The sequence below is a fragment of the Staurois parvus genome, unplaced genomic scaffold (genome assembly GCF_062004578.1).
Source record: "Staurois parvus isolate SC_StPar_1 unplaced genomic scaffold, SC_StPar_1.0 ptg000303l, whole genome shotgun sequence".
NCBI classification, from domain to species: Eukaryota; Metazoa; Chordata; class Amphibia; order Anura; family Ranidae; genus Staurois; species Staurois parvus.
The window spans coordinates 3,793,719-3,816,115 of NW_028318099.1; positions in this window are offsets into that span (position 1 = coordinate 3,793,719).

The window sequence follows — 22,397 nt, forward strand, 5'->3', positions numbered from 1 at the left end:
TGTGACTATATACACTTAATAGACTTCTGAAGCTTTCCTTATATAGCTTTTAAGGTCATGTAGTAGTGATAGATGACTCAGGGTAAGTGATATGTTGGTAGTCTACAGGCAGCTGCATAAACTAATTACCTGCAACCACCCTATCAGAGCATTTCTTATTTACGTGGAAACTAAAGAGCTCACATTGCAATAAAAAAAAAAAAAAGCTTATGGGATTTTTTTTTTCTCTAAACAATTTTTAAATTGTTTTATTGCAAGGCTTTCCATGCAGAAAAATAATTTTGCTCTCCACCGCAGTAGTTACAGCACTGAAAATTAAATTTTTCCATATACGTTCTAAAAATGTTTGACTGCCTACTTGTGCTATGTACGACAAGATATTTTAAGTTGTTTAATATATTGGGTTTAGAGTAGCTTTTTTTGCATAGGGGTTGAATTACTAAAGAAAATAAACTGTACACTTTGCAAGTGCAGTTGCACTAATTTTCCCCAGGACTTAGTGAATGTAGTAAAGATCTCATTTCCATCACCCAATCATGTGCAAGCAAAAATGCTGCTTTTTTTTTCCTTTCATCAGATTGGGTATTCTTTACAAGATTAAGCTTCACTACATTCACTAAGCTCTGGGGGAAAATGAGTACAACTGCACTTGCAAAGTGCACAGTCTGTTTTCCCTTAGTAACTCAACCCCATAGCCAATGGCAATGGTGGTTTCTGCTGCTTTAGGATGACAATGTTTATTGCTCCTAACCTGCATAACTTCTTAACAACCAGCATCATGATTGTCTATAGTGACTTCCTCTGATGCTTAGCAAATCCTAGTGATATTAAATCTTCCATAATATATGACATTTGCTAAGGTTAAGACTTGTCTTACATATGCTCCTTTTTTGTTGTCCAAAAGTTCTTGAAGGTGACTTTCTTCCCTTAAAGGGTCCTAGGGAGCCACTCTTGCAAGTGCACTCCCATTAGGGACCAGTGCTGAATAGACGTGCATCCATTCCAACACACAATTGCTCCCCCCCTCCAAGCTGAATGGTTGCTGGCACATGTGCTGCTCCTTGCTACCCAGTAGTGCTTGCTCTTACCCCTGTACTGAGGAACCCAGAGTTAGCGGCAGTGACTAGAGACTATAGTAAATGTTCGTGCCCTATACCATGCGTATCAGCTATAATGCTTACTAAACTGCTCAGTATGCATTGATCCAAAAAAGAAATGTTTACTATTATTTTAAAGCCTGGTAAAATCTCAAATTGTCTTTTTGTTGCACATTTCTTGACCCTGCTGCTACATTTAGCTTGTTTTTTTTCACTAGGCTGTAGAAGTTTGGCGTTAAAAAGCAGAGGGGTTTCACTTTTGTCAAAATATGACAAAACATAGGGGATACATAGTCAGATTAGCTCTCTAAACAGGCAAAACTGTTGGAAAAGATATAATGAAAAAAATGATTTGGTCTATTGTAGATAGGTCTAGTAGTGCTGAGGACAAAAACCTTTAATATTATTATTATTATACAGGATTTATATAGCACCAACAGTTTGCTCAGCACTTTACAATATAACGGGAGACAATACAGCAACAATACAGTTCAATACAAGAGGGATAGGAGGGCCCTGCTCCTTGGAGCTTACAATCTAGGAGAGAGGGGCTAGTGGTACAAAAGGTAGTATCTGTGGGGGATGGACTGGTTGGAAGAGTAGAAGATTCCAGTATTAGCTGAGGGCAGGATAGGCTTCCCTGAAGAGAGAGGTTTTCAGAGATCGCCTAAAAGTGAGCAGAGTAGGCGATAGTCTGATAAATTGGGGTAGAGATTTCCAGAGGATGGGGGAAGCTCTGGAAAAGTCCTGGAGACAAGCATGGGAGGAGGAGACAAGGGAGCTAGAGAGTAGGAGGTCTTGCGAGGAGCGGAGAGTACGGTTTGGGTGATATTTAGAGACAAGATCAGTGATGTAATTTGGGGCAGAGTTATAAATGGCTTTATATGTTGTTAGTGTTTTGAATGTTATCTGTTGGGCAACAGGAAGCCAGTGGAGGGATTGGCAGATACAGAAAGGTTAGTAAGGTGGATGAGTCTGGCAGCAGCATTCATGATAGACTGAAGAGGGGATAGCCTGCGCTTAGGTAGGCCAAAGAGGAGAGAGTTACAATAGTCAAGGCGAGATATAACAAGGGAGTGGATAAGTTGCTTAGTGGTTTCCAAGGTTAGGAATGGCGTATCTTGGAGATGTTGCGGAGGTGAAGTCTACAAGATTTGGACAGTGATTGGATTTGGGGCTGAAAGGACAGATGGGAGTCTAGGATTACACCTAGTACCCTGGCATGAGGGGAGGGACTGATGATTGTGTTATTGATCTTGATGGAGAAGTCACGGGAGGGGGCACGGGCCCATTCCCCATACTAAGAGCTCAGTTTTAGAAAGATTGAGTTTGAGGAAGTGGAGTGACATCCATGCCGATATGTCACTTAGGTTAGTAATGCGACTGATGGGGTGAGGTGAGGGGTAGAAAGATAGATTTGTGTGTAATCAGCATAGAGATGGTACTTAAAGCCATGGGAGTTTATCAAGTGACCAAGGGAGGAGGTGTAGATGAAGAGAAGGGGTCCAAGGACAGAACCTTGAGGGACCCCTACAGAAAGAGGGAGTGAAGAGAAGGAGGCAGCGTTATAGGTAACACTGAAGAAGCGCTGTGATAGGTAGGAGGAGAACCAGGAAAGAGCAGAGTTTCTGAGGCCAAGAGAGTGGAGTTTTTTGAGGAGGAGGGGATGGTCAACTGTATCAAAAGCCGCAGAGAGGTCAAGTAGTATGAGTACCGAGTAGTGGCCATTGGTTTTAGCAGTTAGTAGATCATTAGTGAGTTTTAGTAGGGCAGATTCAGTGGAGTGTAGTGAGCGAAAGCCAGACTGTAAAGGGTCAAGAAGGTTGTTGTCAGTGAGGTGGGAGCTCAGGCGATTGTAGACTAAGCGTTCTAGGAGTTTAGAGGTAAATGGCAGCAGGGAGATGGGTCTTAAGTTGTTCAGATTGGTGAGGTCCACGGAGGGCTTTTTAAGTATGGGAGTGATGTGTGCATGCTTTAGAAGGGAGGGGAAGGCACCAGTAAAGAGGAAAAGATTGAAGATGTGAGTGAGGGAGCATGGGATGGAAGAAGAGGGTGACTGTAGTAGTTGTGAGGGGACAGGATCCAGGGGGCAGGTAGTGAGACGGGCTTCTGAGAAAATCTTAGTGACCTCTTTGGTAGTGGCAAGGTCAAAAGAGGAAAGTGTTGAGGGAGGATTAGTATAAGGTATGCTAAGTGGGATGGATGCCTGTGCAGTGGCGATGCACCTACGAATTGCGTCAATCTAGTTTTTTAAATGATTTGCAATCTCGTGAGCAGTGAGTGAGGTACTGGGTGGGGGTGGAGGTGGAGAAAGTAGAAAGTTAAATATATAGAAGAGACGAGGATTGGATGACAAGGTATTAATAAGAGTGACAAAGTAGGCTTGTTTAGCAGCATGAAGGGAGGACTTGTATGTTAAGAGAGCAGATTTATATAGGGTGAATGCTTGTTGAGATTTGGTTTTACGCCACAATCGCTCAGCGCACAACTATGTCATTTAAGATTTCTGTTGTCAATCTGCCAAGGTTGTAATGGTCGTGGCCTGATGCTTCGTGTTGTTAGAGGAGTAAGTGAGTCTAATGTGGATGAAAGCGAACTATTATAGACAGCAGTGGCCAGGTCAGGGCAGGACGGGATAGATTCTGTCATAGAGTTGGTCGGTTGCAGAGTGGAAAGGAGCAGGGTTCAAGTTGTGAAGGTTTCTGCGGGTAATTGTTTGCTGCTTAGAAGGATAGGTGTTTGAAGACCAGGACACTGTGAAGGTGATGATATTGCGATCAGAGAGAGGAAAGGGGGTGTTTGTGAGGTTTTAGGGAGTGCAAAGATGGGAGAAAACAAGGTCTAATGTATTCCCATCAGAGTGAGTGGAGGACTGTATACATTGTGCTAATGCAAAAGATGGTTAGGTTGAAGAGTTGGGATGTAGCCGGGTTGTTGACATTAATAGGGATGTTAAAATCTCTGAGAATGATAGTGGGTAGTTCAGAGGAGAGAAAGTAGGGTAGCCAGGCGGAGAAATCATCTAGACAGCGGGACACCGGTCCAGGAGGCCGATAGATCACTGCAATCCTCAGAGAAATGGGAAAAAACAGCTGGAAGCAGTGAGTCTCGAAAGAAGAGAAGGATAGAGAGAGAGGGTTATGGAGGACTTGAAAGGTGCTGAGTGAGGATAGAAGCAAACCAACTTCACCACTTTTCCGGCCACTGGGTCTGGGTGAGTGGGTCCAGAGGAGGCCTCCATAGGAAAGTGCTGCAGGAGAAGCAGAATCTGCTGCTTGAAGCCAGGTTTCTGTAATTGCTAGTAGGTTAAGGGAGCGGAAGACAAAAAGGTCACTGACAGAGGTGAGCTTATTACAGACAGAGCGGGCTTTCCAGAGTGCACATGAAAAAGGGAGTGTGGTTTTTGGGAGCACGGGGACCGATATTAATTTGAGGGGATTGCGGCTATTCCTGGAAGAAATAGGATGCCTGGTGTGGGGGTGAGATAGTGGAGGACCAGGGTTTGGGGAGATATCTCCAGTGGTTAGGAGAAGAAGGGTGAGGAAAGTAACATGGGAGCGGGATGTACACGAGTGCACATGCCTTCCAGTCCTGGTGTTTGGGTCAGCAGGAGAGTGAAGTATCAGCAGGAGGTGATGAGAGCAGTAGTAGAGTGATGTTAGCAGTGAGGGTGAGATGTACAAGTTTTGGGGTGGAGCAGAGAGGTAAAGAAGTGAGATTTTGGGAACGCAGGAAAGTAATATTAAAAGGAGGAGTAGAGGGGACATATTAAAAAGGTACACGAAGTCGGACTCAGACTTGTAAGAGAAGTTTTGCAGGGTGTTTGCTTGTAGTTTGTTCAGCATGCAGTAGAGTTTATTGTTGTATCTTCCTGCTGCTTGAGTTATCCTGCTTTAGTTAGACTGCTGTGTTTAACTACGTCTTAGCACTCCATCAACACAGCACTCACGCAAAAGCAGCACCCCATCTGTGACTGTCCCCCCATCAGTTTTTTTTTTCCCTATGAGCTGATCTAAATTTATAGAGAGATGGTAAAATGAGCACTCTTCTCTGCCCCAATTAGGAACTGATAAGGATCACATGAATAGGGGGGATGTTTCTCAAACACAGACCAGACACAGGCTACAGTCATAAAAAAAGGGTGCAACTAGAGGTGAGAACTAATCAACAGAAAAAATATATATACACTATTCTGAAATTAACAGGAGTCTATGCGTTGTTGTAGTTAAGAGTGGAGAGGAGATAGCAGCATTACCCAGAAATAGCGGGAGTCTATGCATTGTTGTAGTTAAGAGTGGAGAGGAGATGGCAGCATTACCTGTGAAAAGCAGAGAAGGCATGAATTAGACTGCTGTGTTTACCTGCGTCTTAGCACTCCATCAGCGCAGCACTCACAATATCACTTAAAATCTTGCTTGTCCATCACAAGCAATATGGATGACAAAGCGTTTGCCAAATTAAAGTGGCTGTAAACCAAGGCAAGAAATATGAGCAAAGTATATCCATCTATAGTGTCTACTTGTCTCAAGAGCACAGAGTCATTTCTATCTGCCGCTTCATTCCTCTGCTATCAGCATGAGTCTCTTCTGACAAGTTTTCCAGACACCAAGAGAAAATAGGTGACAAGTGAGGAAGCTCCAGCAGACAACCTGTGTTTGACAGCCTCAGGTCTGTTTCTGTGTGCTGTGGGAAGGGGTGTGTTCCTTCCCTCCTATCAACTGTCAGAGCTCACCTCACTGAACATCTGCAGTGGGAACTGAGCCCTTCACTCCGTTTTATGAAAGCTCAGACAAACTTTATAAATTCTGTACTTTGAATTGATGTAGACTGCAGATAAACGGGTATGACTTAGGTGGGATGTTTTGTTTAATCTCTGCGTATCACCTGAGGTCAGGCACTTCACTAGGTATATGTACAGTTGTGATCAAAATAATAGCAGTCAGACATCACTAACCTGATCAATCACTGTTTTTGGTAGAAATGATATTTCTACATGGCAAATAATTTGCTAGCAGGTGTAGTAGAGTAATAGAAATCCAACAGACCCAACAGTCATGACATGCATGCTGCTGATTCTGTGTAATTGAATCGCTAATTGAAAGGGGCATGTTCAAAATAACAGCAGTGTGGAGTTCTATTAGTGAGGTCATTCATTCTTTGAAAAACAGGTGGCAATTATTGCCCTTATTTAAAGAAGGAAGGCAGCAAATGTTGTACATGCTGGTTACAGTGCATTTCTCTCTGAAATTCTGAGGAAAATGGGTTGTTCCAGACATTGTTTAGATGAACAGCGTACCTTGATTAAAAAGTTGATTGGAGAGGGGAAAACATATAAAGAAGTGCAGAAAATGATAGGCTGCTCAGCTGAAATGATCGCAAATGCTTTAAAATGGCAACAAAAACCTGAAAGACGTAGAAGAAAGCAAAAAACTACCATTCGAATGGATAGAAGAATAGCCAAAATGGCAAGGACTCAGCCAACAATCAGCTCCAGGAAGATCAAAGAAGGTCTAAAGTTACCTGTGAGTACTGTTACAATTAGAAGACGCCTATGTGAAGCCAAGCTATCTGCAAGAAGCCCCCGCAGAGTCCCACTGTTGAAAAAAAGACATGTGCTGAAGAGGTTACAATTTGCCAAAGAGCACATTGACTGGCCTAAAGAGAAATGACGCAACATTTTGTGGACTGATGAAAGTAAGATTTTTCTTTTTGGGTCTAGTGGCCGGAGACAGTTTGTCAGACGACCCCCAAACACTGAATTCAAGCCACAGTACACTGTGAAGACAGTGAAGCATGGTTGCGCAAGCATCATGATATGGGGATGTTTCTCATACTACGGTGTTGGCCCTATTTATCGCATACCAGGGATCATGGATCAGTTTGAATACATCAGAATACTTGAAGAGGTCATGCTGCCTTATGCTGAAGAGGAAATGCCCTTGAAATGGGTGTTCCAACAAAACAACATCCCCAAACACACCAGTAAAAGTGCAACATCTTGGTTCCAGACCAACAAGATTGACGATATGGAGTGGCCAGCCCAATCCCCGGATCTTAATCCAATAGAAAACTTGTGGGGTGACATCAAAAATGCAGTTTCTGAGGCAAAACCAAGAAATAGAGAAGAACTGTGGAATGTAGTCCAATCATCCTGGGCTGGAATACCTGTTCACAGGTGCCAGAAGTTGGTTGACTCCATGCAACACAAATGTACAGCAGTTCTCAGAAACAGTGCTTATACAACTAAATATTAATTAAGTGATTCAAAAGAAAGCAAAATCTTCAAACATTTTTCAGTTTATATAGGGAATGTTTGAGTTTGTAAAGAAGAATACAAACACTGCTATTTTTTTGAACAGTCTAATATTCACTTTTCTTCAATTTTTTTAGAGGAACAACATAAATTTGATATATTTTTCTTCATGTTTTGATTTGGAATAGAATGTGTAGTGTTCCCAATGCATTTGTGTGTATAGAAATAAAAGCTATTAGAAGGATTTTGAGCTTTATTCACGTTTTTCAACACACTGCTATTATTTTGAACACATTTGTAAGTATATAACCACTTTAATTTGGCAGTAGCTGAAAAGTGTTCTGGTCTGTATAGGTTAAATATCTGCAAAAGCTGATGGTAAAGCAGGTAAACCGCTATATTTTTCCAGCCGTTCTAGTGATTTAAACACATCTGCTATACTACAGCTGGCATCTTAAACCGCTGTTTACCTTTTTTCCAGCCATGTCCTATGCCACCTATCTGCTTTCAGTCTGCTTACTAGGCAATGAAAAAGCATCATCCACTCTGGACCAGGAAATAGAAGTTTCCTTCTGGCTGAGCAGTATGGCAGAGGTAACTCACAAGAGATCTGAGCATGTTTACAGATTCTTTAGCAAAAATATTTTGACCTATAGTCAGGGGCGGACTGACCATTTGGAAACTCGGGCACTGTCTGAGGGCCCAGGGTCAGTAGGGGGCCCCATGAGAAGCCCCTGGTACCTTTTTCATAGGCTTTTTTGAGTTTGGGCAAGGACACAGGGGCCCCATGATCCCCTATTGCCCAGGGGCCCTATGAGTTGTCAGTCCACCCCTGCCTATAGTTATCTGCTTGCCTGCAGTTCATTTTGATGCTGAAATAGATACTAGATCAACCTGATATAGAACTTCCAGCTTTTGAAAAATAGTGCAGATACAGTATCTACAGCAGGACAATGTTGCTTTTCACCACACCATTGTCTGTTTGTGTAAAAGTTTCTAGAATAACTATTGGAAGTAATGTGGGTAAATTAAAAGAAATGAAAAACAAATGGGAATGTTCAAATGGCAATCATAAGGGAGAAAATAATGGCTTGCTACTGCCACAGTTTATATTGATACAAGACAAAGATTCACAGATAATGCCTTTGTAACCACACACCATTAAATAACATTTAAAATTTGTATCCACCCAAGACCACCCAAGCTTATAACATAATGTTATGTATTTTGTAGTGTTTTATTATAAAGCCATTTAATCTGCTTCTCGAAATTTAATACCACATTTTCATTTAACAAACCTACACAACAAATCCGGTGTTATATTAAGACCAACAAGCAAACCATACCAACCACCTTGAAGTGTTTCTTGTAGCATGTATGAAAAAAAAATCCTAAAATGTAATGAAACAAAGGTCCCAATCCCACAGGTGCTGTTTACCTGCTGTGGACCTAAAAACTGTCCATACATGTATCAAACTTTGGCTGGTTCAGCAGGGACCAGCTGAATTTTGAATCCATGTATGGGCAGGAAGGTTGGTCGACTTCTGTACAACTGCGCAGTCTGGTTTTCCTTGCTCCATCAGTGCCGCAGGCTATATCGTGCAACACTGATCAGTGTCTTATGTCTCGTGTAATAATAATGTCTGCTGTGAGGATTCACCCATCCACATTGTGTGTGTGTGTGTTTTGGGAGAATTGAGTCCGTTTTTTGTTTTGTTCAACCCACTGGTTAAGCAAAAAAAAAAAGGCTCATCTATGGGTTGCTTAACAGGAGTCTTGGTTGTACAGTTGCAAGAAAAAGTATGTGAACCCCTTGGGATTACATTGAGTTTTGTATACATTGGGCATAAAATGTGCTCTGAACATCATCTAAGTCACAACAATAGAAGAACACAGTCTGCTGAACATAATACTACACAAACATTAGATGTTGCCATGGTTTAATTGCACATAACATGTAAACATTCACAGTGCAGTGATCAGTGTATTTTAACAGTGGAGGAGTCCACCTGACCTGTCCGATGTCAGAATACAACACACCAGAGAAATTCACCCATACATCTTGACCGTGTGGATGGGGGTAACCTTTTCAGTTTTTTTCTCTCAGCCTAATGGCTGAGAGAAAAAACCTGAGCCATGTATAGCCAGCTTAAGAGCATGCCTCGAGACCCTAACTCCATCTAATCAGATCCTTCCATACACCGACAGCTAGAGCTTTTTACCTTTGGCCATACGCTACTGCATGAACAGCTTGACGAATACTCTGCCAAATCTCCAGGATGAGCCTTCACTCCAACCAAATGCAGAGGTTTCTATAATGCAAATTCTGGTCAGCAGTATTCATGTGCAAGATCTTGTGTCCTGTACTGTATGAGTAAGAAAATAGGATTTTTGACTTATCAAAATTTGTTATGAGTACAGTACAGGACGCAGGTCTCTCACTTATTAATCCTTATTAATGCTTGCTGCAAAACTATAGCTATAGCTTTTTGGCAAAAAATGTGATCAACTGTGGTGTCTACTTTTCAAAAAGGGTCATTCTGAGGATTTCCAGACTGTCCTGGCTTTATTTGATATGTTTTGTAAAAGAAAAACGTAAGAGAGCTTTTTTTGGGCAATTTCCTTTATATAGGAAAAGAAAGCTCTGTCTAAAAAAAAATGTTTTTTGGGGGGTACAGTGCAGCATGACCAAATAATGATCAGTCAAACTATAACGGCAATGAAGACTGAAGAATGGCCTACAATAAAAAAGGTACAGAGGCTAACACTAAAGTGTTTAAGCCAAAAATGCAAAACATGCACACGCTTACTATATCTGCTAGGTCTTGCTACCCAGAGAATATATTATGACAGTGAGCTAATGTCTATTGGTGGCATTATATTCCATGGTTACTATTATCTGTACACTGTATATTTTTAAATCAACAATGTAAAAATATACTTTTGTTTTCTTCATTAAGGGACACAGGATTCAGAAACAATTCATTTTTACTGCTGCCTAAGGAGGATTTGGACATGGGCAACAAACAATGGACCAGTCTGGTATCATCCCTCTGACTCCCTGCATGCCTAGTTTTTGCTAAATGAAAAGCTTGATTGTTTCACTAACACTTTTATCTTCTTTGTTTCCAAGATTTTGCTTCAGTCAAGACTTCATCTACACACTGCTTGCTTTGGTGTCTCTATGCAGTATAGTGCAACCCCCGTAGGAGCCGTTGGATAGGATAGGTCCTCTGTTCTTTTCCTTATCCTCTTTAAGACTTGAGCATACAAAGCATGCATATCACAGAAAAGCAGTGAAAATGATACTTAATACCCAGTAGAAGTACTATATCAAAGAAAACGGACTGAATGAGTTAGTAAAGGCAGACTTAATATATTGTCACCTGCTTCAATGGTGCGGATGTGTTTGCTGCAGTCTGTGCTGTGCTGTCCCAGGTTCCCACTGCCCTGGTCTATCAGCAGTGTGGTCAATTCATATTTGTGTGTGCATGTGCTTTTTTTTTTCTGTGGGTTGCACTAATAGACTTGTCTTTTTTTTTTTCAACTAAACTGTATAACTACAGTATGTAACAAAAGCTGTGGGAGACAATTGTGGGGCTAGCTAGCACCATGCTCTGCTTGCTACACTTTCCAGCCTTTTCTGTAGTATTCGGCACAAAGCTCTTTCCAGGTCTACAGCAGCTTTGGTGTGAGACAGTACTTAAGACGCATTGAAGAGTAGGCCATGTGGGCAGAGAATTATTTATCAGAACTGTTGGGCGCTTAATTATACCTGTTTAATGGGAAGGGGAAGGGGCGGACTGACCATTTGGAAACTCGGCACTGCCCAAGGGCCCGGGGTCAGTAGGGGGCCCCATGAGATGCCCCTGGTACCTTTTTCATAGGCTTTTTTGAGTTTAAGACACAGGGGCCACATGATCCCCTATTGCCCGGGGGCCCCATAAGTTGTCAGTCCGCCCCTGGGAAGGGGTAATATGCTGAGCAATTTAGTGCTGCGATTTTAGCTGGAGTCTTATGCACTTGCAATTCACTCTTCGCATCTTCCTGCCATTGCTCCTATATAGCAGACACACAGTTCCACTAAGGATAGTCTTTTTGCCCCCTACAGTAACCTAGTCTGAGCAGCCAGTTGGTAAAAACCCCAGGTTTTATTTTGTTTTTTCAATTAAGCTGTGTTTATTAAGCAAAGCAACATGTCACATCCTAAAATGCCAGTATTTGGTCTCTCCAGCTGTCACAAATGGCCGGGATTGTGGATCCTCAGTGCAGTCTGTATGTTTGGTGGAGATGTGAACCCTAAGAACCAAGTTGCAGAGTCTAAGGAGCTGTCTGGTATTCACCAGTGCACCCTGTGAGGGATGTTGGACTTTGCTGTAGAACAGCCTCCAGGTTGTAGCACTCGTACAGACAGCTTTTGACTAGGAAAAGAAGTAGAGCATAGTACAGAATCAATAGACAATCTCAGAAATGGGGACAAGCTGAAGATTTGGGCAGGCAATGAGCAAGCAAAACAAAATAAAAAGCCAAGGTCGATAACCAAAGGGATAGTATCTCAGGGACAATGGAAGTCGCTGTAGAGTGTGGGGTCACGCCCTTACAGGAGTGCACAGTGTGACACGGAAGAGCAAGGGATGCTGGAAGCACAGGAACACCGGGATTCAGTAAATGACAAAGTGGAGCTTGGGGCAAGCAATAGACTCTTTTGCTCAAGACAAGAGTACTGTTATGACATAAATAGAGAGGCTGATTACCAGGCTGGGCTGAGGACTGATCATGTAGCTCGATATATCAAGTAGCAGGTGAGGTCCAATGTTGCCTACAGCTCCCTGACCAGTGCAACAGTGAGGGAGGAGAAAACCACATTTGTAGAATTCTGTAATTAGAACACATCAGGGTTACATGTGTAGCACCCTCCTAGATAGGTGCGGGTTTATATAGATAATGTTTAGTTGTGTTTTGATAGGTAAATTTAGTTGTCAAACTGTAGTCGTCGTGGCTGTAATTGTTAGGTAAAAGCATAACTTGCACACTGTAATCATTGCTACTGTGTTCTGTTAGGTTTGCTCAGTGTGATCAGCTGTAGCCAGACTGATAGCTCCCTCTGTATCCAGAAAGTTTGATAAGCTTCTGGATAATAGGTGTTTAGCTATGCAGATGGCAGCATAAATATTGATACAGCCCTGGCCTATCCCAGAGAGAGAGGGTCTGATGGCATGCTGGGTAACTCTATATATTCTGTGAGGACACAGAGTTCTGGGTCTTTCCTATATATGATTGTTTCAGCCTGGACAGGGCATGCTGCTCTCCCAGACAATGCTGCTGGATCTACTACTGTAGGCCTCAGGTGGGCGACCTGAGGGCGTGAATGCTGAGTCCTGGGTTCTGCTAACGCTGACTGACGGGCCATTTACTGAAGATCTGGTCTGGTATTATGGGGGAAGGCAACCAACTGTTGGGCTTTGTGAGTACAGACACCTCTAAAGGATCTTAGAGACTGTGTGCTACTTAAACCCCTATGATGCTAGGGAGTCAGCTGTGGGTCTAGCCAAAAGACACACCTGCTGGTGTTTTGAAGAGCTTTATCCACTTAATCTCCTATCCAAAGGGACTCTGCTCCAGTTTGCTACTACTACTTCTGTCTTAAAGCTGAAATCTGTTGTTTGTTTCAAACAAGGACTTCGTCTTAGCTTATCGAAAAGAATACCTAAATTACTCAACTGTGCATAGTTCTTGTTTTTGGAGTATCCCACCTAACTTCCTCAACCCTATCCAAGATCTTCAAAAATAAAAACAACAAAAACACCCCCCTAGACTGGTCATTGATGTGTGACTGAGCCTATGTGCCTGGCTGCGGGGAAAAGCTTTTGGGGGGGGAGACCTGGACAGTATCCCTGTGGCTCCCACAGGAGTATCGCTACGCATGTTTGAGAACATACAAGTAAACAGATCAGCTCTGCAGCTGATCTATGACAAGCTCACAGTCTACTTACAGTTCTGGTATGGGCATGCAGTGGCCATCCTCATGAACCTGACAGTGACAACTTGTACTTCTGTCCCCTGCTTGATACTATAAACTCCTTCACTCCATCTGGTGCCTTGGCCTTATCTAGGGAGGAGTTCTGGAACTTTTGCAAGAGTTTGTGGGCCAACTTTTATTGCTTACTCTGAACACAGAAGATGTACAGTAAGTGTTCAACGTCTTCTCCTCCAGAATGATTGACATACCTGCCGCTGTAGCAGCCTCTGAGCCTTCCACTGCGGAGACCAAATCTGGTAAAAAGTATTGCTAATCCTAAGTACATGAGACAATACAGTAACAAAAGAGAACACGAGGGATTCAAGGGCCCTGCTCTTTCGAGCTTACAATCTAGGAACTGCAGACAGCTGCTATAGCTCCCAGGCTTAAAGAAACGATAACAATTCTTATTGACACAGTGAGAACCATCTGAATAATGGAAGTAGCTTCTGCTAGCACTGTTACTGATCAAAGATCCACGATCCATGTCATAATCACTCAGCTGGAGGGTTACTATGACAACTGGTAAATATTGTAGAGTAGAAATAGCCAGCATATGTCACTTAGCTCCCATCCCTCTGATGAAGTCACGTAACATTTAATGGGCTGACCTGGTGATGTAAGTGAAGGGTCACATGACTGTTCAGAAGGAAGCATCATGGAGAGTAGCCTGTGGTTTAAAGGGTTTATGAGGTAAATGACAGATGTGGATTGCAAAAGCCACTAAACATGGATTAATACACAAGCACTGGTTGACCACTGTTAATTGTGGGTCATATTATTCTGGTAAGCCTCCCCCTGTTGTACACCGAGGTGCTGTGTGGTATATCATTAAGACGTTTGGTATCCACATCTGTAAGTTCCATTATAATTGAAGAACTACTGAATTCACAGTTTTTGGCTTCACATTTGGATTATTTTGTTTTATTTTTTCAATTTGTGGGGACACATAAGAGTTTGATATATTTGCATTGCACTGTTATATTGCACATTTATTTTTGCACTATTGTTTTGTGATGTTTATTGTGCTATGTATTATGGTATTGTGCTAGCTGCTATGTCTTTTAACATCCAATAGAGCCCTAGCGCTGTTTTTTTTTTAGTTCTTATTTAAAGCGGAGCTCCACCCAAAAGTGGAATTTCTGCTTTAATGCTTCGTCCTCACTTCCCGTTAAAGATTGGCACCTTGGGGGAACGGGTTCCCAAATTTGACAGGTACCTGCTCCCACGGTCGGAAGTGGAACCTTGAAATTTTATTCCAAAGACCGTTAGCCTTCTATTACTTGGTTAGGACTTTTGTACAAGGTGTTTCTTTTGTAGCTTAGTTTCTGCAACCACCTGTCAAACTGTTGAATTTTAAAAGTGATAGTAAATGTATATATGTTTTTTTAAATTAAAATAATAAACATGTCTATACTTGCCCACTCTGTGCAATGCTTTTCACAGATCGGCTCCAATCCTTCTCTTTGGGCTTGATCCGGAGCCAGACTGCTCTTGAGAAAAGTGCTGAATCAGGATCGTGCTTAGGTAAGTATTTTGGGAGGGGGAGCTGAACATGGAAGTTTTCTTTTTAACCTTAATGCAGAGAATGCATTAAGGTTAAAGGAAAAAAAAACAAAAAACATTTAACTTTTAAAACCATTTTAATTTAGTCTGCATGTCAAAGCCTTTTGAACCTAAAAGAGATTTTCTCTTTTCCATGCCTAGGGTTCATTCACATGGCTATTCAGGGCTGTACACCACCCAAAATGTTTTTCTGCGGTGGGTACAGTCAGATGTTTAGCTGTGGACAGGAAACCTGTACAAATCAATGACAGGCTGACACTGTCTGTGGATGTCATTTGTAAAGGCTGAGCAGTCACATCTGAACAGAAACACCTGACCATACCCACTGCAGAAATACATTGATCTGGCCATGAATGGCTATGTGAATGAGCCCTTACTCACAAGATTGCTTTCCTTGTCACCACCAGCTTTTTGTAAAAAAACAAAAACAAACAAAAAGGTGGTGTTAAGCCTCTTTCCTAAGGTAGTTTGTCTTTCAAATATATCCACCAAATGTGCCACACTAATTTACAATATATGTTTGTATTAATGTATTATTTATCCAAGAAAGTTATATAATAAAAAAACAATAAAGTGCAATATTAATACCCAATTATTATGAAATGTGTGGACTAAAATTCGCTTCTCATATTAGAGTATTAATGTTGCGCTTAATTGATTTTTTATCATATAACTTTCTTTGATAAATAATACATTAATATAAACATGTACTGTAGCTTAGCGTGGCACATTTGGTATATATATTTGTTATACAACGTTGGATAACTTTGAGGTGAGCGCGATATTTTGGTTATTTAGTTTCTTTCATCTCAATCAGGGCATTGTTCTCCCATGTCTCTGTCCAGCAACAGTACATCAGAAATAAATTTCTCTTCGCTGTTAAGCTTCTCTTTCCACCATTTTGTGGTGGTTGTGACAGATCATTTTTCAAGCTTATGGTCTTAGGGGTAAGATTCCAACCTTTCCCGCTAAGGTGCCCACCACTAGATTTGTGAATGTTTTGTTGACATGTTCTCTAGTTTTTATCAGGTGAATGTTCAGACCTCATAAAATTCCAGCTTTGGTTGTACAGTCTTTCAGGAACCTTTGGGGTGCAGGTAAACCATGTTTTGTTATGTTGCCCACTTCTCGGCTCAACTGCTTATGGACGTCCCACTTGACTCGGAAACCTGTATGCCTTAATGAACGAAGGAAGGAGAAAGAATAGGATTTTTGTACGTAGGGTAAAATCTATTCCTTGTTTCGTGATCTTCTATTACTATTTTTTTTTTTTTTTTACAAACTGAGGTATGCAGAGTGTAGGAGGATTTGTACCAGACCGTTCCAAATCCTTTTTTTAGGTGGTAGTATAATCTAATTTTCTCCTAATCCTTTGTCCGGCAATGGGTTTTACAGTAAAAACTAAATCATATATTTTTTTTCTAGTTTTCAGTGATCGTTTCAAAATAATTATATTTTACTATAAGATACTTGCCTTTTTCAAATTTGTTCTGTTACTATTGTAGCACAACCTTGGGTGATGCTTGGCTAGATATATAGGTTCAGCTCCCACCTGAATCTGGTGACACCTCCAATTATACCCAGAACACTCTGACACTCTGAGAATATTTTTTATGGGTTTTATTGAAGAAGACAAACCCTGAAAAAGAACTAGCTGATTTAACACAGGTAATGTACACAAAACACAGATACCACTTTGCATAACACAGTTAGTAAGAAATCACAATTCACTTGCCAAAGACTCCAAAAATTGACTAGTATCACACTGACTAGGGTGACATTGACACATGAAACAATAACTGTTAATGAGGTTTATCAGTTGATTGACATTTGCTATAGCAGTACTATCTAGAGAAGAAATGTCCTACCTAACCACTGGCCAGTGGGATGAAACTTAAAGTCTCTCAACGTTGGGGCCCTTTAATCAATGGAAGAGCTCTCACTCTCTGCATGGGAGAGTATTTGTAATCCAGGGGTAGCTGGATAGCACAGTCTCCTTTAAGCAGAATCTTCCAGTGATCATTGCAATAGAAGAAAACAACACTTCAACAAATCTTTACCATACAGGAGAAATCCTGATATACTGACACTTGCTCAGTATATTTAAAGCAGCAAACTTCTGTGGGGACTTGGAACTAAAAACACTCTTCAGCCACAGCACAAGTCTTGAGGAGACAAACCAGTAATATACAAAGATAGAGTTCTCTCATCAATCAGCATCAGGAACAGGTAATTCTGAGCAGCTTGGGCTTTCCAAGATCTGTGTCACTCTGAGAATTAGAGAGCAGGCTTTCTCATGACCATTCTCCAGAGATGAACAGCAAATGCAGCAATATCAAAATGCCCTTTCATCACAGAGTACTCACTGTTTCTGGATTGTCCTCTAGATAGCATTAGACAGCAGTAGAAATCCTCTCTCTTTCAGCAGCTCCAGACCTGGAGATACACATGCACTTGAGTGGCTGTAATCCTGAGTGTCAGGCCGGACAATCCTTAGTTTGCACACTGTCCTCCTGCAACAATTTCTCTGCTACACACTCCCAGCCCAGCCCATGGGCTCTAGCAGCACAGAGAGTGAGACTCTGTGGCTTTACACCAGGAGCCCTTGCTCCATGCGGTCCCCTGAAAATGTCTACCTCCCCACATGTACCGCTTCTTCCTTTTTCCTCTCTCCTTTTCCTCCACAGCCAATCATAAGTTCAGCTGCAACAGTGCTGCTATAGATGGATCCTTCTCAGCTATAGCAACCACCAATCAGAGCACAGTCCTGCTTTTCCTGTCTGTCACTCACAACGAGGGAAAAGAAAAAAAAATGCTTTGCAACTGCTGTTTAAGATTTAAAGCAACCAGCACATCTCTAATTCACTATAATTATAATCTATATATATATAATCACTATAATTAATTTTTTTTGGGTACAGAGTGTGGCAAAATTATTTAGAAAGTAGGTATGGTGTACCGTATTTTTCGCTCCATAAGACGCACCTGACCATAAGACGCACCTAGGTTTTAGAGGGGAAAAACAAGAAAAAAAATATTCTGAACCAATGGACTGCGGACACAGTACAGGGGATGACCAAAGACTGCGGACAGAGTACAGGGGATGACCAAAGACTGCGGACACAGTACAGGAGATGACCAGAGAGTGCGGACACAGTACAGGAGATGACCAGAGACTGCGGACACAGTGCAGGGGATGACCAGAGACTGCGGACACAGTGCAGGGGATGACCAGAGACTGCGGACACAGTGCAGGGGATGACCAGAGACTGCGGACACAGTGCAGGGGATGACCAGAGACTGCGGACACAGTGCAGGAGATGACCAGAGACTGCGGACGCAGTGCAGGAGATGACCAGAGACTGCGGACGCAGTGCAGGAGATGACCAGAGACTGCGGACGCAGTGCAGGGGATGACCAGAGACTGCGGACGCAGTGCAGGGGATGACCAGAGACTGCGGACGCAGTGCAGGGGATGACCAGAGACTGCGGACGCAGTGCAGGGGATGACCAGAGACTGCGGACGCAGTGCAGGGGATGACCAGAGACTGCGGACGCAGTGCAGGGGATGACCAGAGACTGCGGACGCAGTGCAGGGGATGACCAGAGACTGCGGACACAGTGCAGGGGATGACCAGAGACTGCGGACACAGTGCAGGGAATGACCAGAGACTGCAGACAGTGCAGGGAATGACCAGAGACTGCAGACAGTGCAGGGAATGACCAGAGACTGCAGACAGTGCAGGGGATGACCAGAGACTGCAGACAGTGCAGGGAATGACCAGAGACTGCTGACCTTTGGGGAGGGAGGGGGAGCGGGTACCTGAATTTGACAGGTACCCGCTCCCACTTCCGCGGAGTTGTCCTTCCCTCTTCTTCCCGGGCTGGCTTCTGTGACAGCCGGGTGCCCACTGCGCATGCGCGAGAAGCGCTGCGCTTTGTGAATGGCCCGGCGCCTTCTGGGACCTGTCATGTGTCCCAGAAGACACCGGATCATTCACAAAGTGCAGCACATGCGCAGTGGGCACCCGGCTGTCACAGAAGCCAGCGCGGGAAGACTGTGCAGCGCTGGAGCGAGGAACAGGTAAGGCCCTGCAGGAGAGAACAGCTGAGCGGCCGGCCCAGTATTCTGACATGGTGGCGGCAGAAATACCGGACCGGCCGCTTTATATTCGCTCCATAAGACGCACTGACATTTTCCCCCCTTTTTTTGGGGAAAAAAGTGCGTCTTATGGAGCGAAAAATACGGTATTTTCAAATTTTGCATATTTTACACAAATTAAAATAATGAAAACACAAAAACATTTTTTGTAGGAACAATATGAAAAATGTTGGTAGAAAAACTAAAGTGAGTAGAGAGAGAGAGGACTTTTATAGCATCAGAATTATAAAGACCTCGTTGGGAGAAGAATAGGAACAAAATAGATATGTTGTAATTGGCATCTTGGTTCCTGAAAGCTGCGGTTATCTACAATGTATTTTTTGTTTCTTATATTTTTTCGAGCATTGATGCTGAAACTCCTTTATTGTTTTTGTACATGAAAGGGTTGCTAATAGCAGCTCTGCTGCACAAATTGGGACCTCGGCAGTTACTCCTGCTGGGGAGTGCAAAGCAAGTAGAATATACAGTATAAGGTAACTCCTTAGTCACTGTAGACCGGTTTCAACTAAATAATTATTTTCAGTTTCAACAGTCTAAGGAAGAGTACATACTTTTGTCAAGTATTTACTGCTGCCTGTGACGATACTGGAGAGATTTCACCTTACTTCCTGTCCTTCTGACAATAGTATAAGTATCTGGGGAGCTCTTGTCACAGGGACAGGAAAAAACAGGCAGTAAAACCTTAATTTTACTGCCAAAAATGTTTTGTTGAAGTTTGTGTCCCCATGGGAGAGATTTACTATTACTACCTGTCCTGAAAGAAATTAGGAAAAATCTCCCCAGTGAGAGACAAAGCCACAAATAAAAATCCCAGAGATGTTATCTATTCCTTGTTCTGCTAAAACTTTAAAAAATGTTTACTCTTTTTTTTTCTTTTGCTAAAGTTAAGCTTTAAGTGGGTAAAGTGGATTTTGTGACAACCCATTTCCTATTACAATTTCATTTCACCCTAGTAATTTTTTTGTGAATTTGCACTTTCATATTTTTTTTATATTAAATATTGAGATTTAAAAAAAAAAAAAAAAAAAAAGTAGAATTGTGAAGTACTGCAAGGTAGGTTGAAAGCATTAGAATGTAATGGGTAAATGCAGTATGGCTGCCTTATGTATACAAATAATTGCAGACTCTACAAAGGAACATGTCTTTGAAACATTAACATACTTTGTCAAAATTCTTTACATTAAGCTTTTTTTTTTTTACACGTGTATATACTATTATTTTTTTATTATACAGGATTTATATAGCGCCAACAGTTTGCTCAGTGCTTTACAATATAACGGGAGACAATACAGCAACAATACAATTCAATACAAGAGGGATTTGAGGGCCCTGCTCCTTGGAGCTATACAAAAAATGCATAGCATACATTTTTAGCTTTGGAAATTACTACTCAAGATAGCTTTGATTTCTTTTTTTATTTTTACACAGAATTGTAATTTTGTATAACATGCCCTTTATGTTCTTAAGTCCACTTTTGTTGAAAAAAAAAATCCCCTCTGGGTGATCAATGTACATTTCAAGGATTGTTAAAAAATGTGTTGTAGAGTCTTGCTTGTTTCTGCGGTGATGAAAAAGCTGTTCGTTGTATGCTGAATTTTTTTATTATCATTCAGCTGATTCACTTGCAGAGTTCTAATGAGGAAATGGCAGTGTCAGCATCCTTTTAAACATGATAAACCCTTTGGGAACATCTCACCAAAATGAAATTTTTGTTGCAGAGGATGCCTAAAATCTGAATTGGTGATCCATGGTGTATGACACACCTCCAGGTTGCCATACTGCATTGAATTTTACAGAAAACTACAGTGGGCTGGAGTGAAACGGAAAGGTAATTTTAATAACATTCCATTACAATAGTAGCAATTATAGTGTATACTGTATGATATATTATTATTTTTTTTTTTTCTTTCCCCACAAAGGCGGAGTTACCCCTTAGATTGTATTTAAACAAAACATCTCTGAGGGTCTCACTTAGACCCTCTTAGGCTCCATGCCCACTGGCATTTTAATAATGCTGGTAGCATTAGCTGTGTACAGTCGCGTTAAAAACTTGAGTTTTTCAGCTTTTTTTAGCGTTTTTGCATTAGCGTTTAGCCACATATTTTCGCGTTTGCATTTTTTAGCATTTTCTGACCAAAGAAAATATGTTTTTTTTTTTGCTCAAATAAGTCCAAAAAACACCCGTTTGCTGCATTTTACCACGTTTTACCGTGTTTTTCAGCGTTGGAGCATTTTTACAGGTAAAAAACTCCTCTAGAAACCCACTAGTCCTGGGTTTTTTCCGCAGCCAAAAAACGCTGATTACAGCCTATGTGTGCATGGATACATAGGATAACATGCTGGGAAGTTTACTGGCTGTAGAAAAAAATGCCAAAAGCCAAAAACAGCAGCTGTAAAAACGTCCAATGTGCATGAGGACTTAAAGTAGGGCTCGAGGCACAAGTTAAAACCACTTATTCATTAATACATTATTAAATGTATTCCTTAAAGTTATTGAAGCACCTGAAGTTGGTGGAGCCTCATGCAGTCTACTGGTACAGTCTCTACAGAGTTCAGAGAGGAGGAGGTTTAAACAATGCAAGGTTCATGCTAATGGAAAGGGAGAGCTGCTTCTCTTTTCACTGTCCAGTCATAGGGTGTAGAATGGGAAGAAGATCCATATGTGGGAAAAAAAAACTGCAGCGGAGAAAGATCAGGTCCCATCCCCTTCTAAACAGGGTTGTGTGTTTAATAGGACTGTGTAAATCTCAGGACTGGTTAGACAGATACGAAAAAACATTTGGCATTAAAACCAGCTCTCGTGTGTACTGCATCTGTTTAGCTGTTTACCTACAGTTCTTTAATTTCAAATAAAACTGGGTATTCAGTATTTGGTTCTAGGACTGACATAGTTGATAGAGGACCAAAGAACAAATAGAGAATTTCTCCTTTTTAAAAAGAAAGTAATTTAATCACACCAGGGGTAACAAATGGGATATCACTCTACCGAGCAGGGCCCTCGGCTTCCTATTGTATTAAATTGTATTGTAATACTACTGTCTGTCCTTATGTTGTAAAGCACTGCGTAAACTGTTGGTGCTATAAAAAACCGTATTATAATAATAATATAATTCATGGCTATGCCCCTAGATTTAGTTTTCCCTTCTACCACCCTTGTACTTTTATCATAGTTTCTGCTTGGTGAACTTAGCATACAGGAAATTTACGTACACAGACTGGGCATAACTACTGTTTTAAAATTTGATTTTGGATAAAGCAAAGTGAATGCTTTTTTATTTTCTTTTTAATAGAATTCTATTG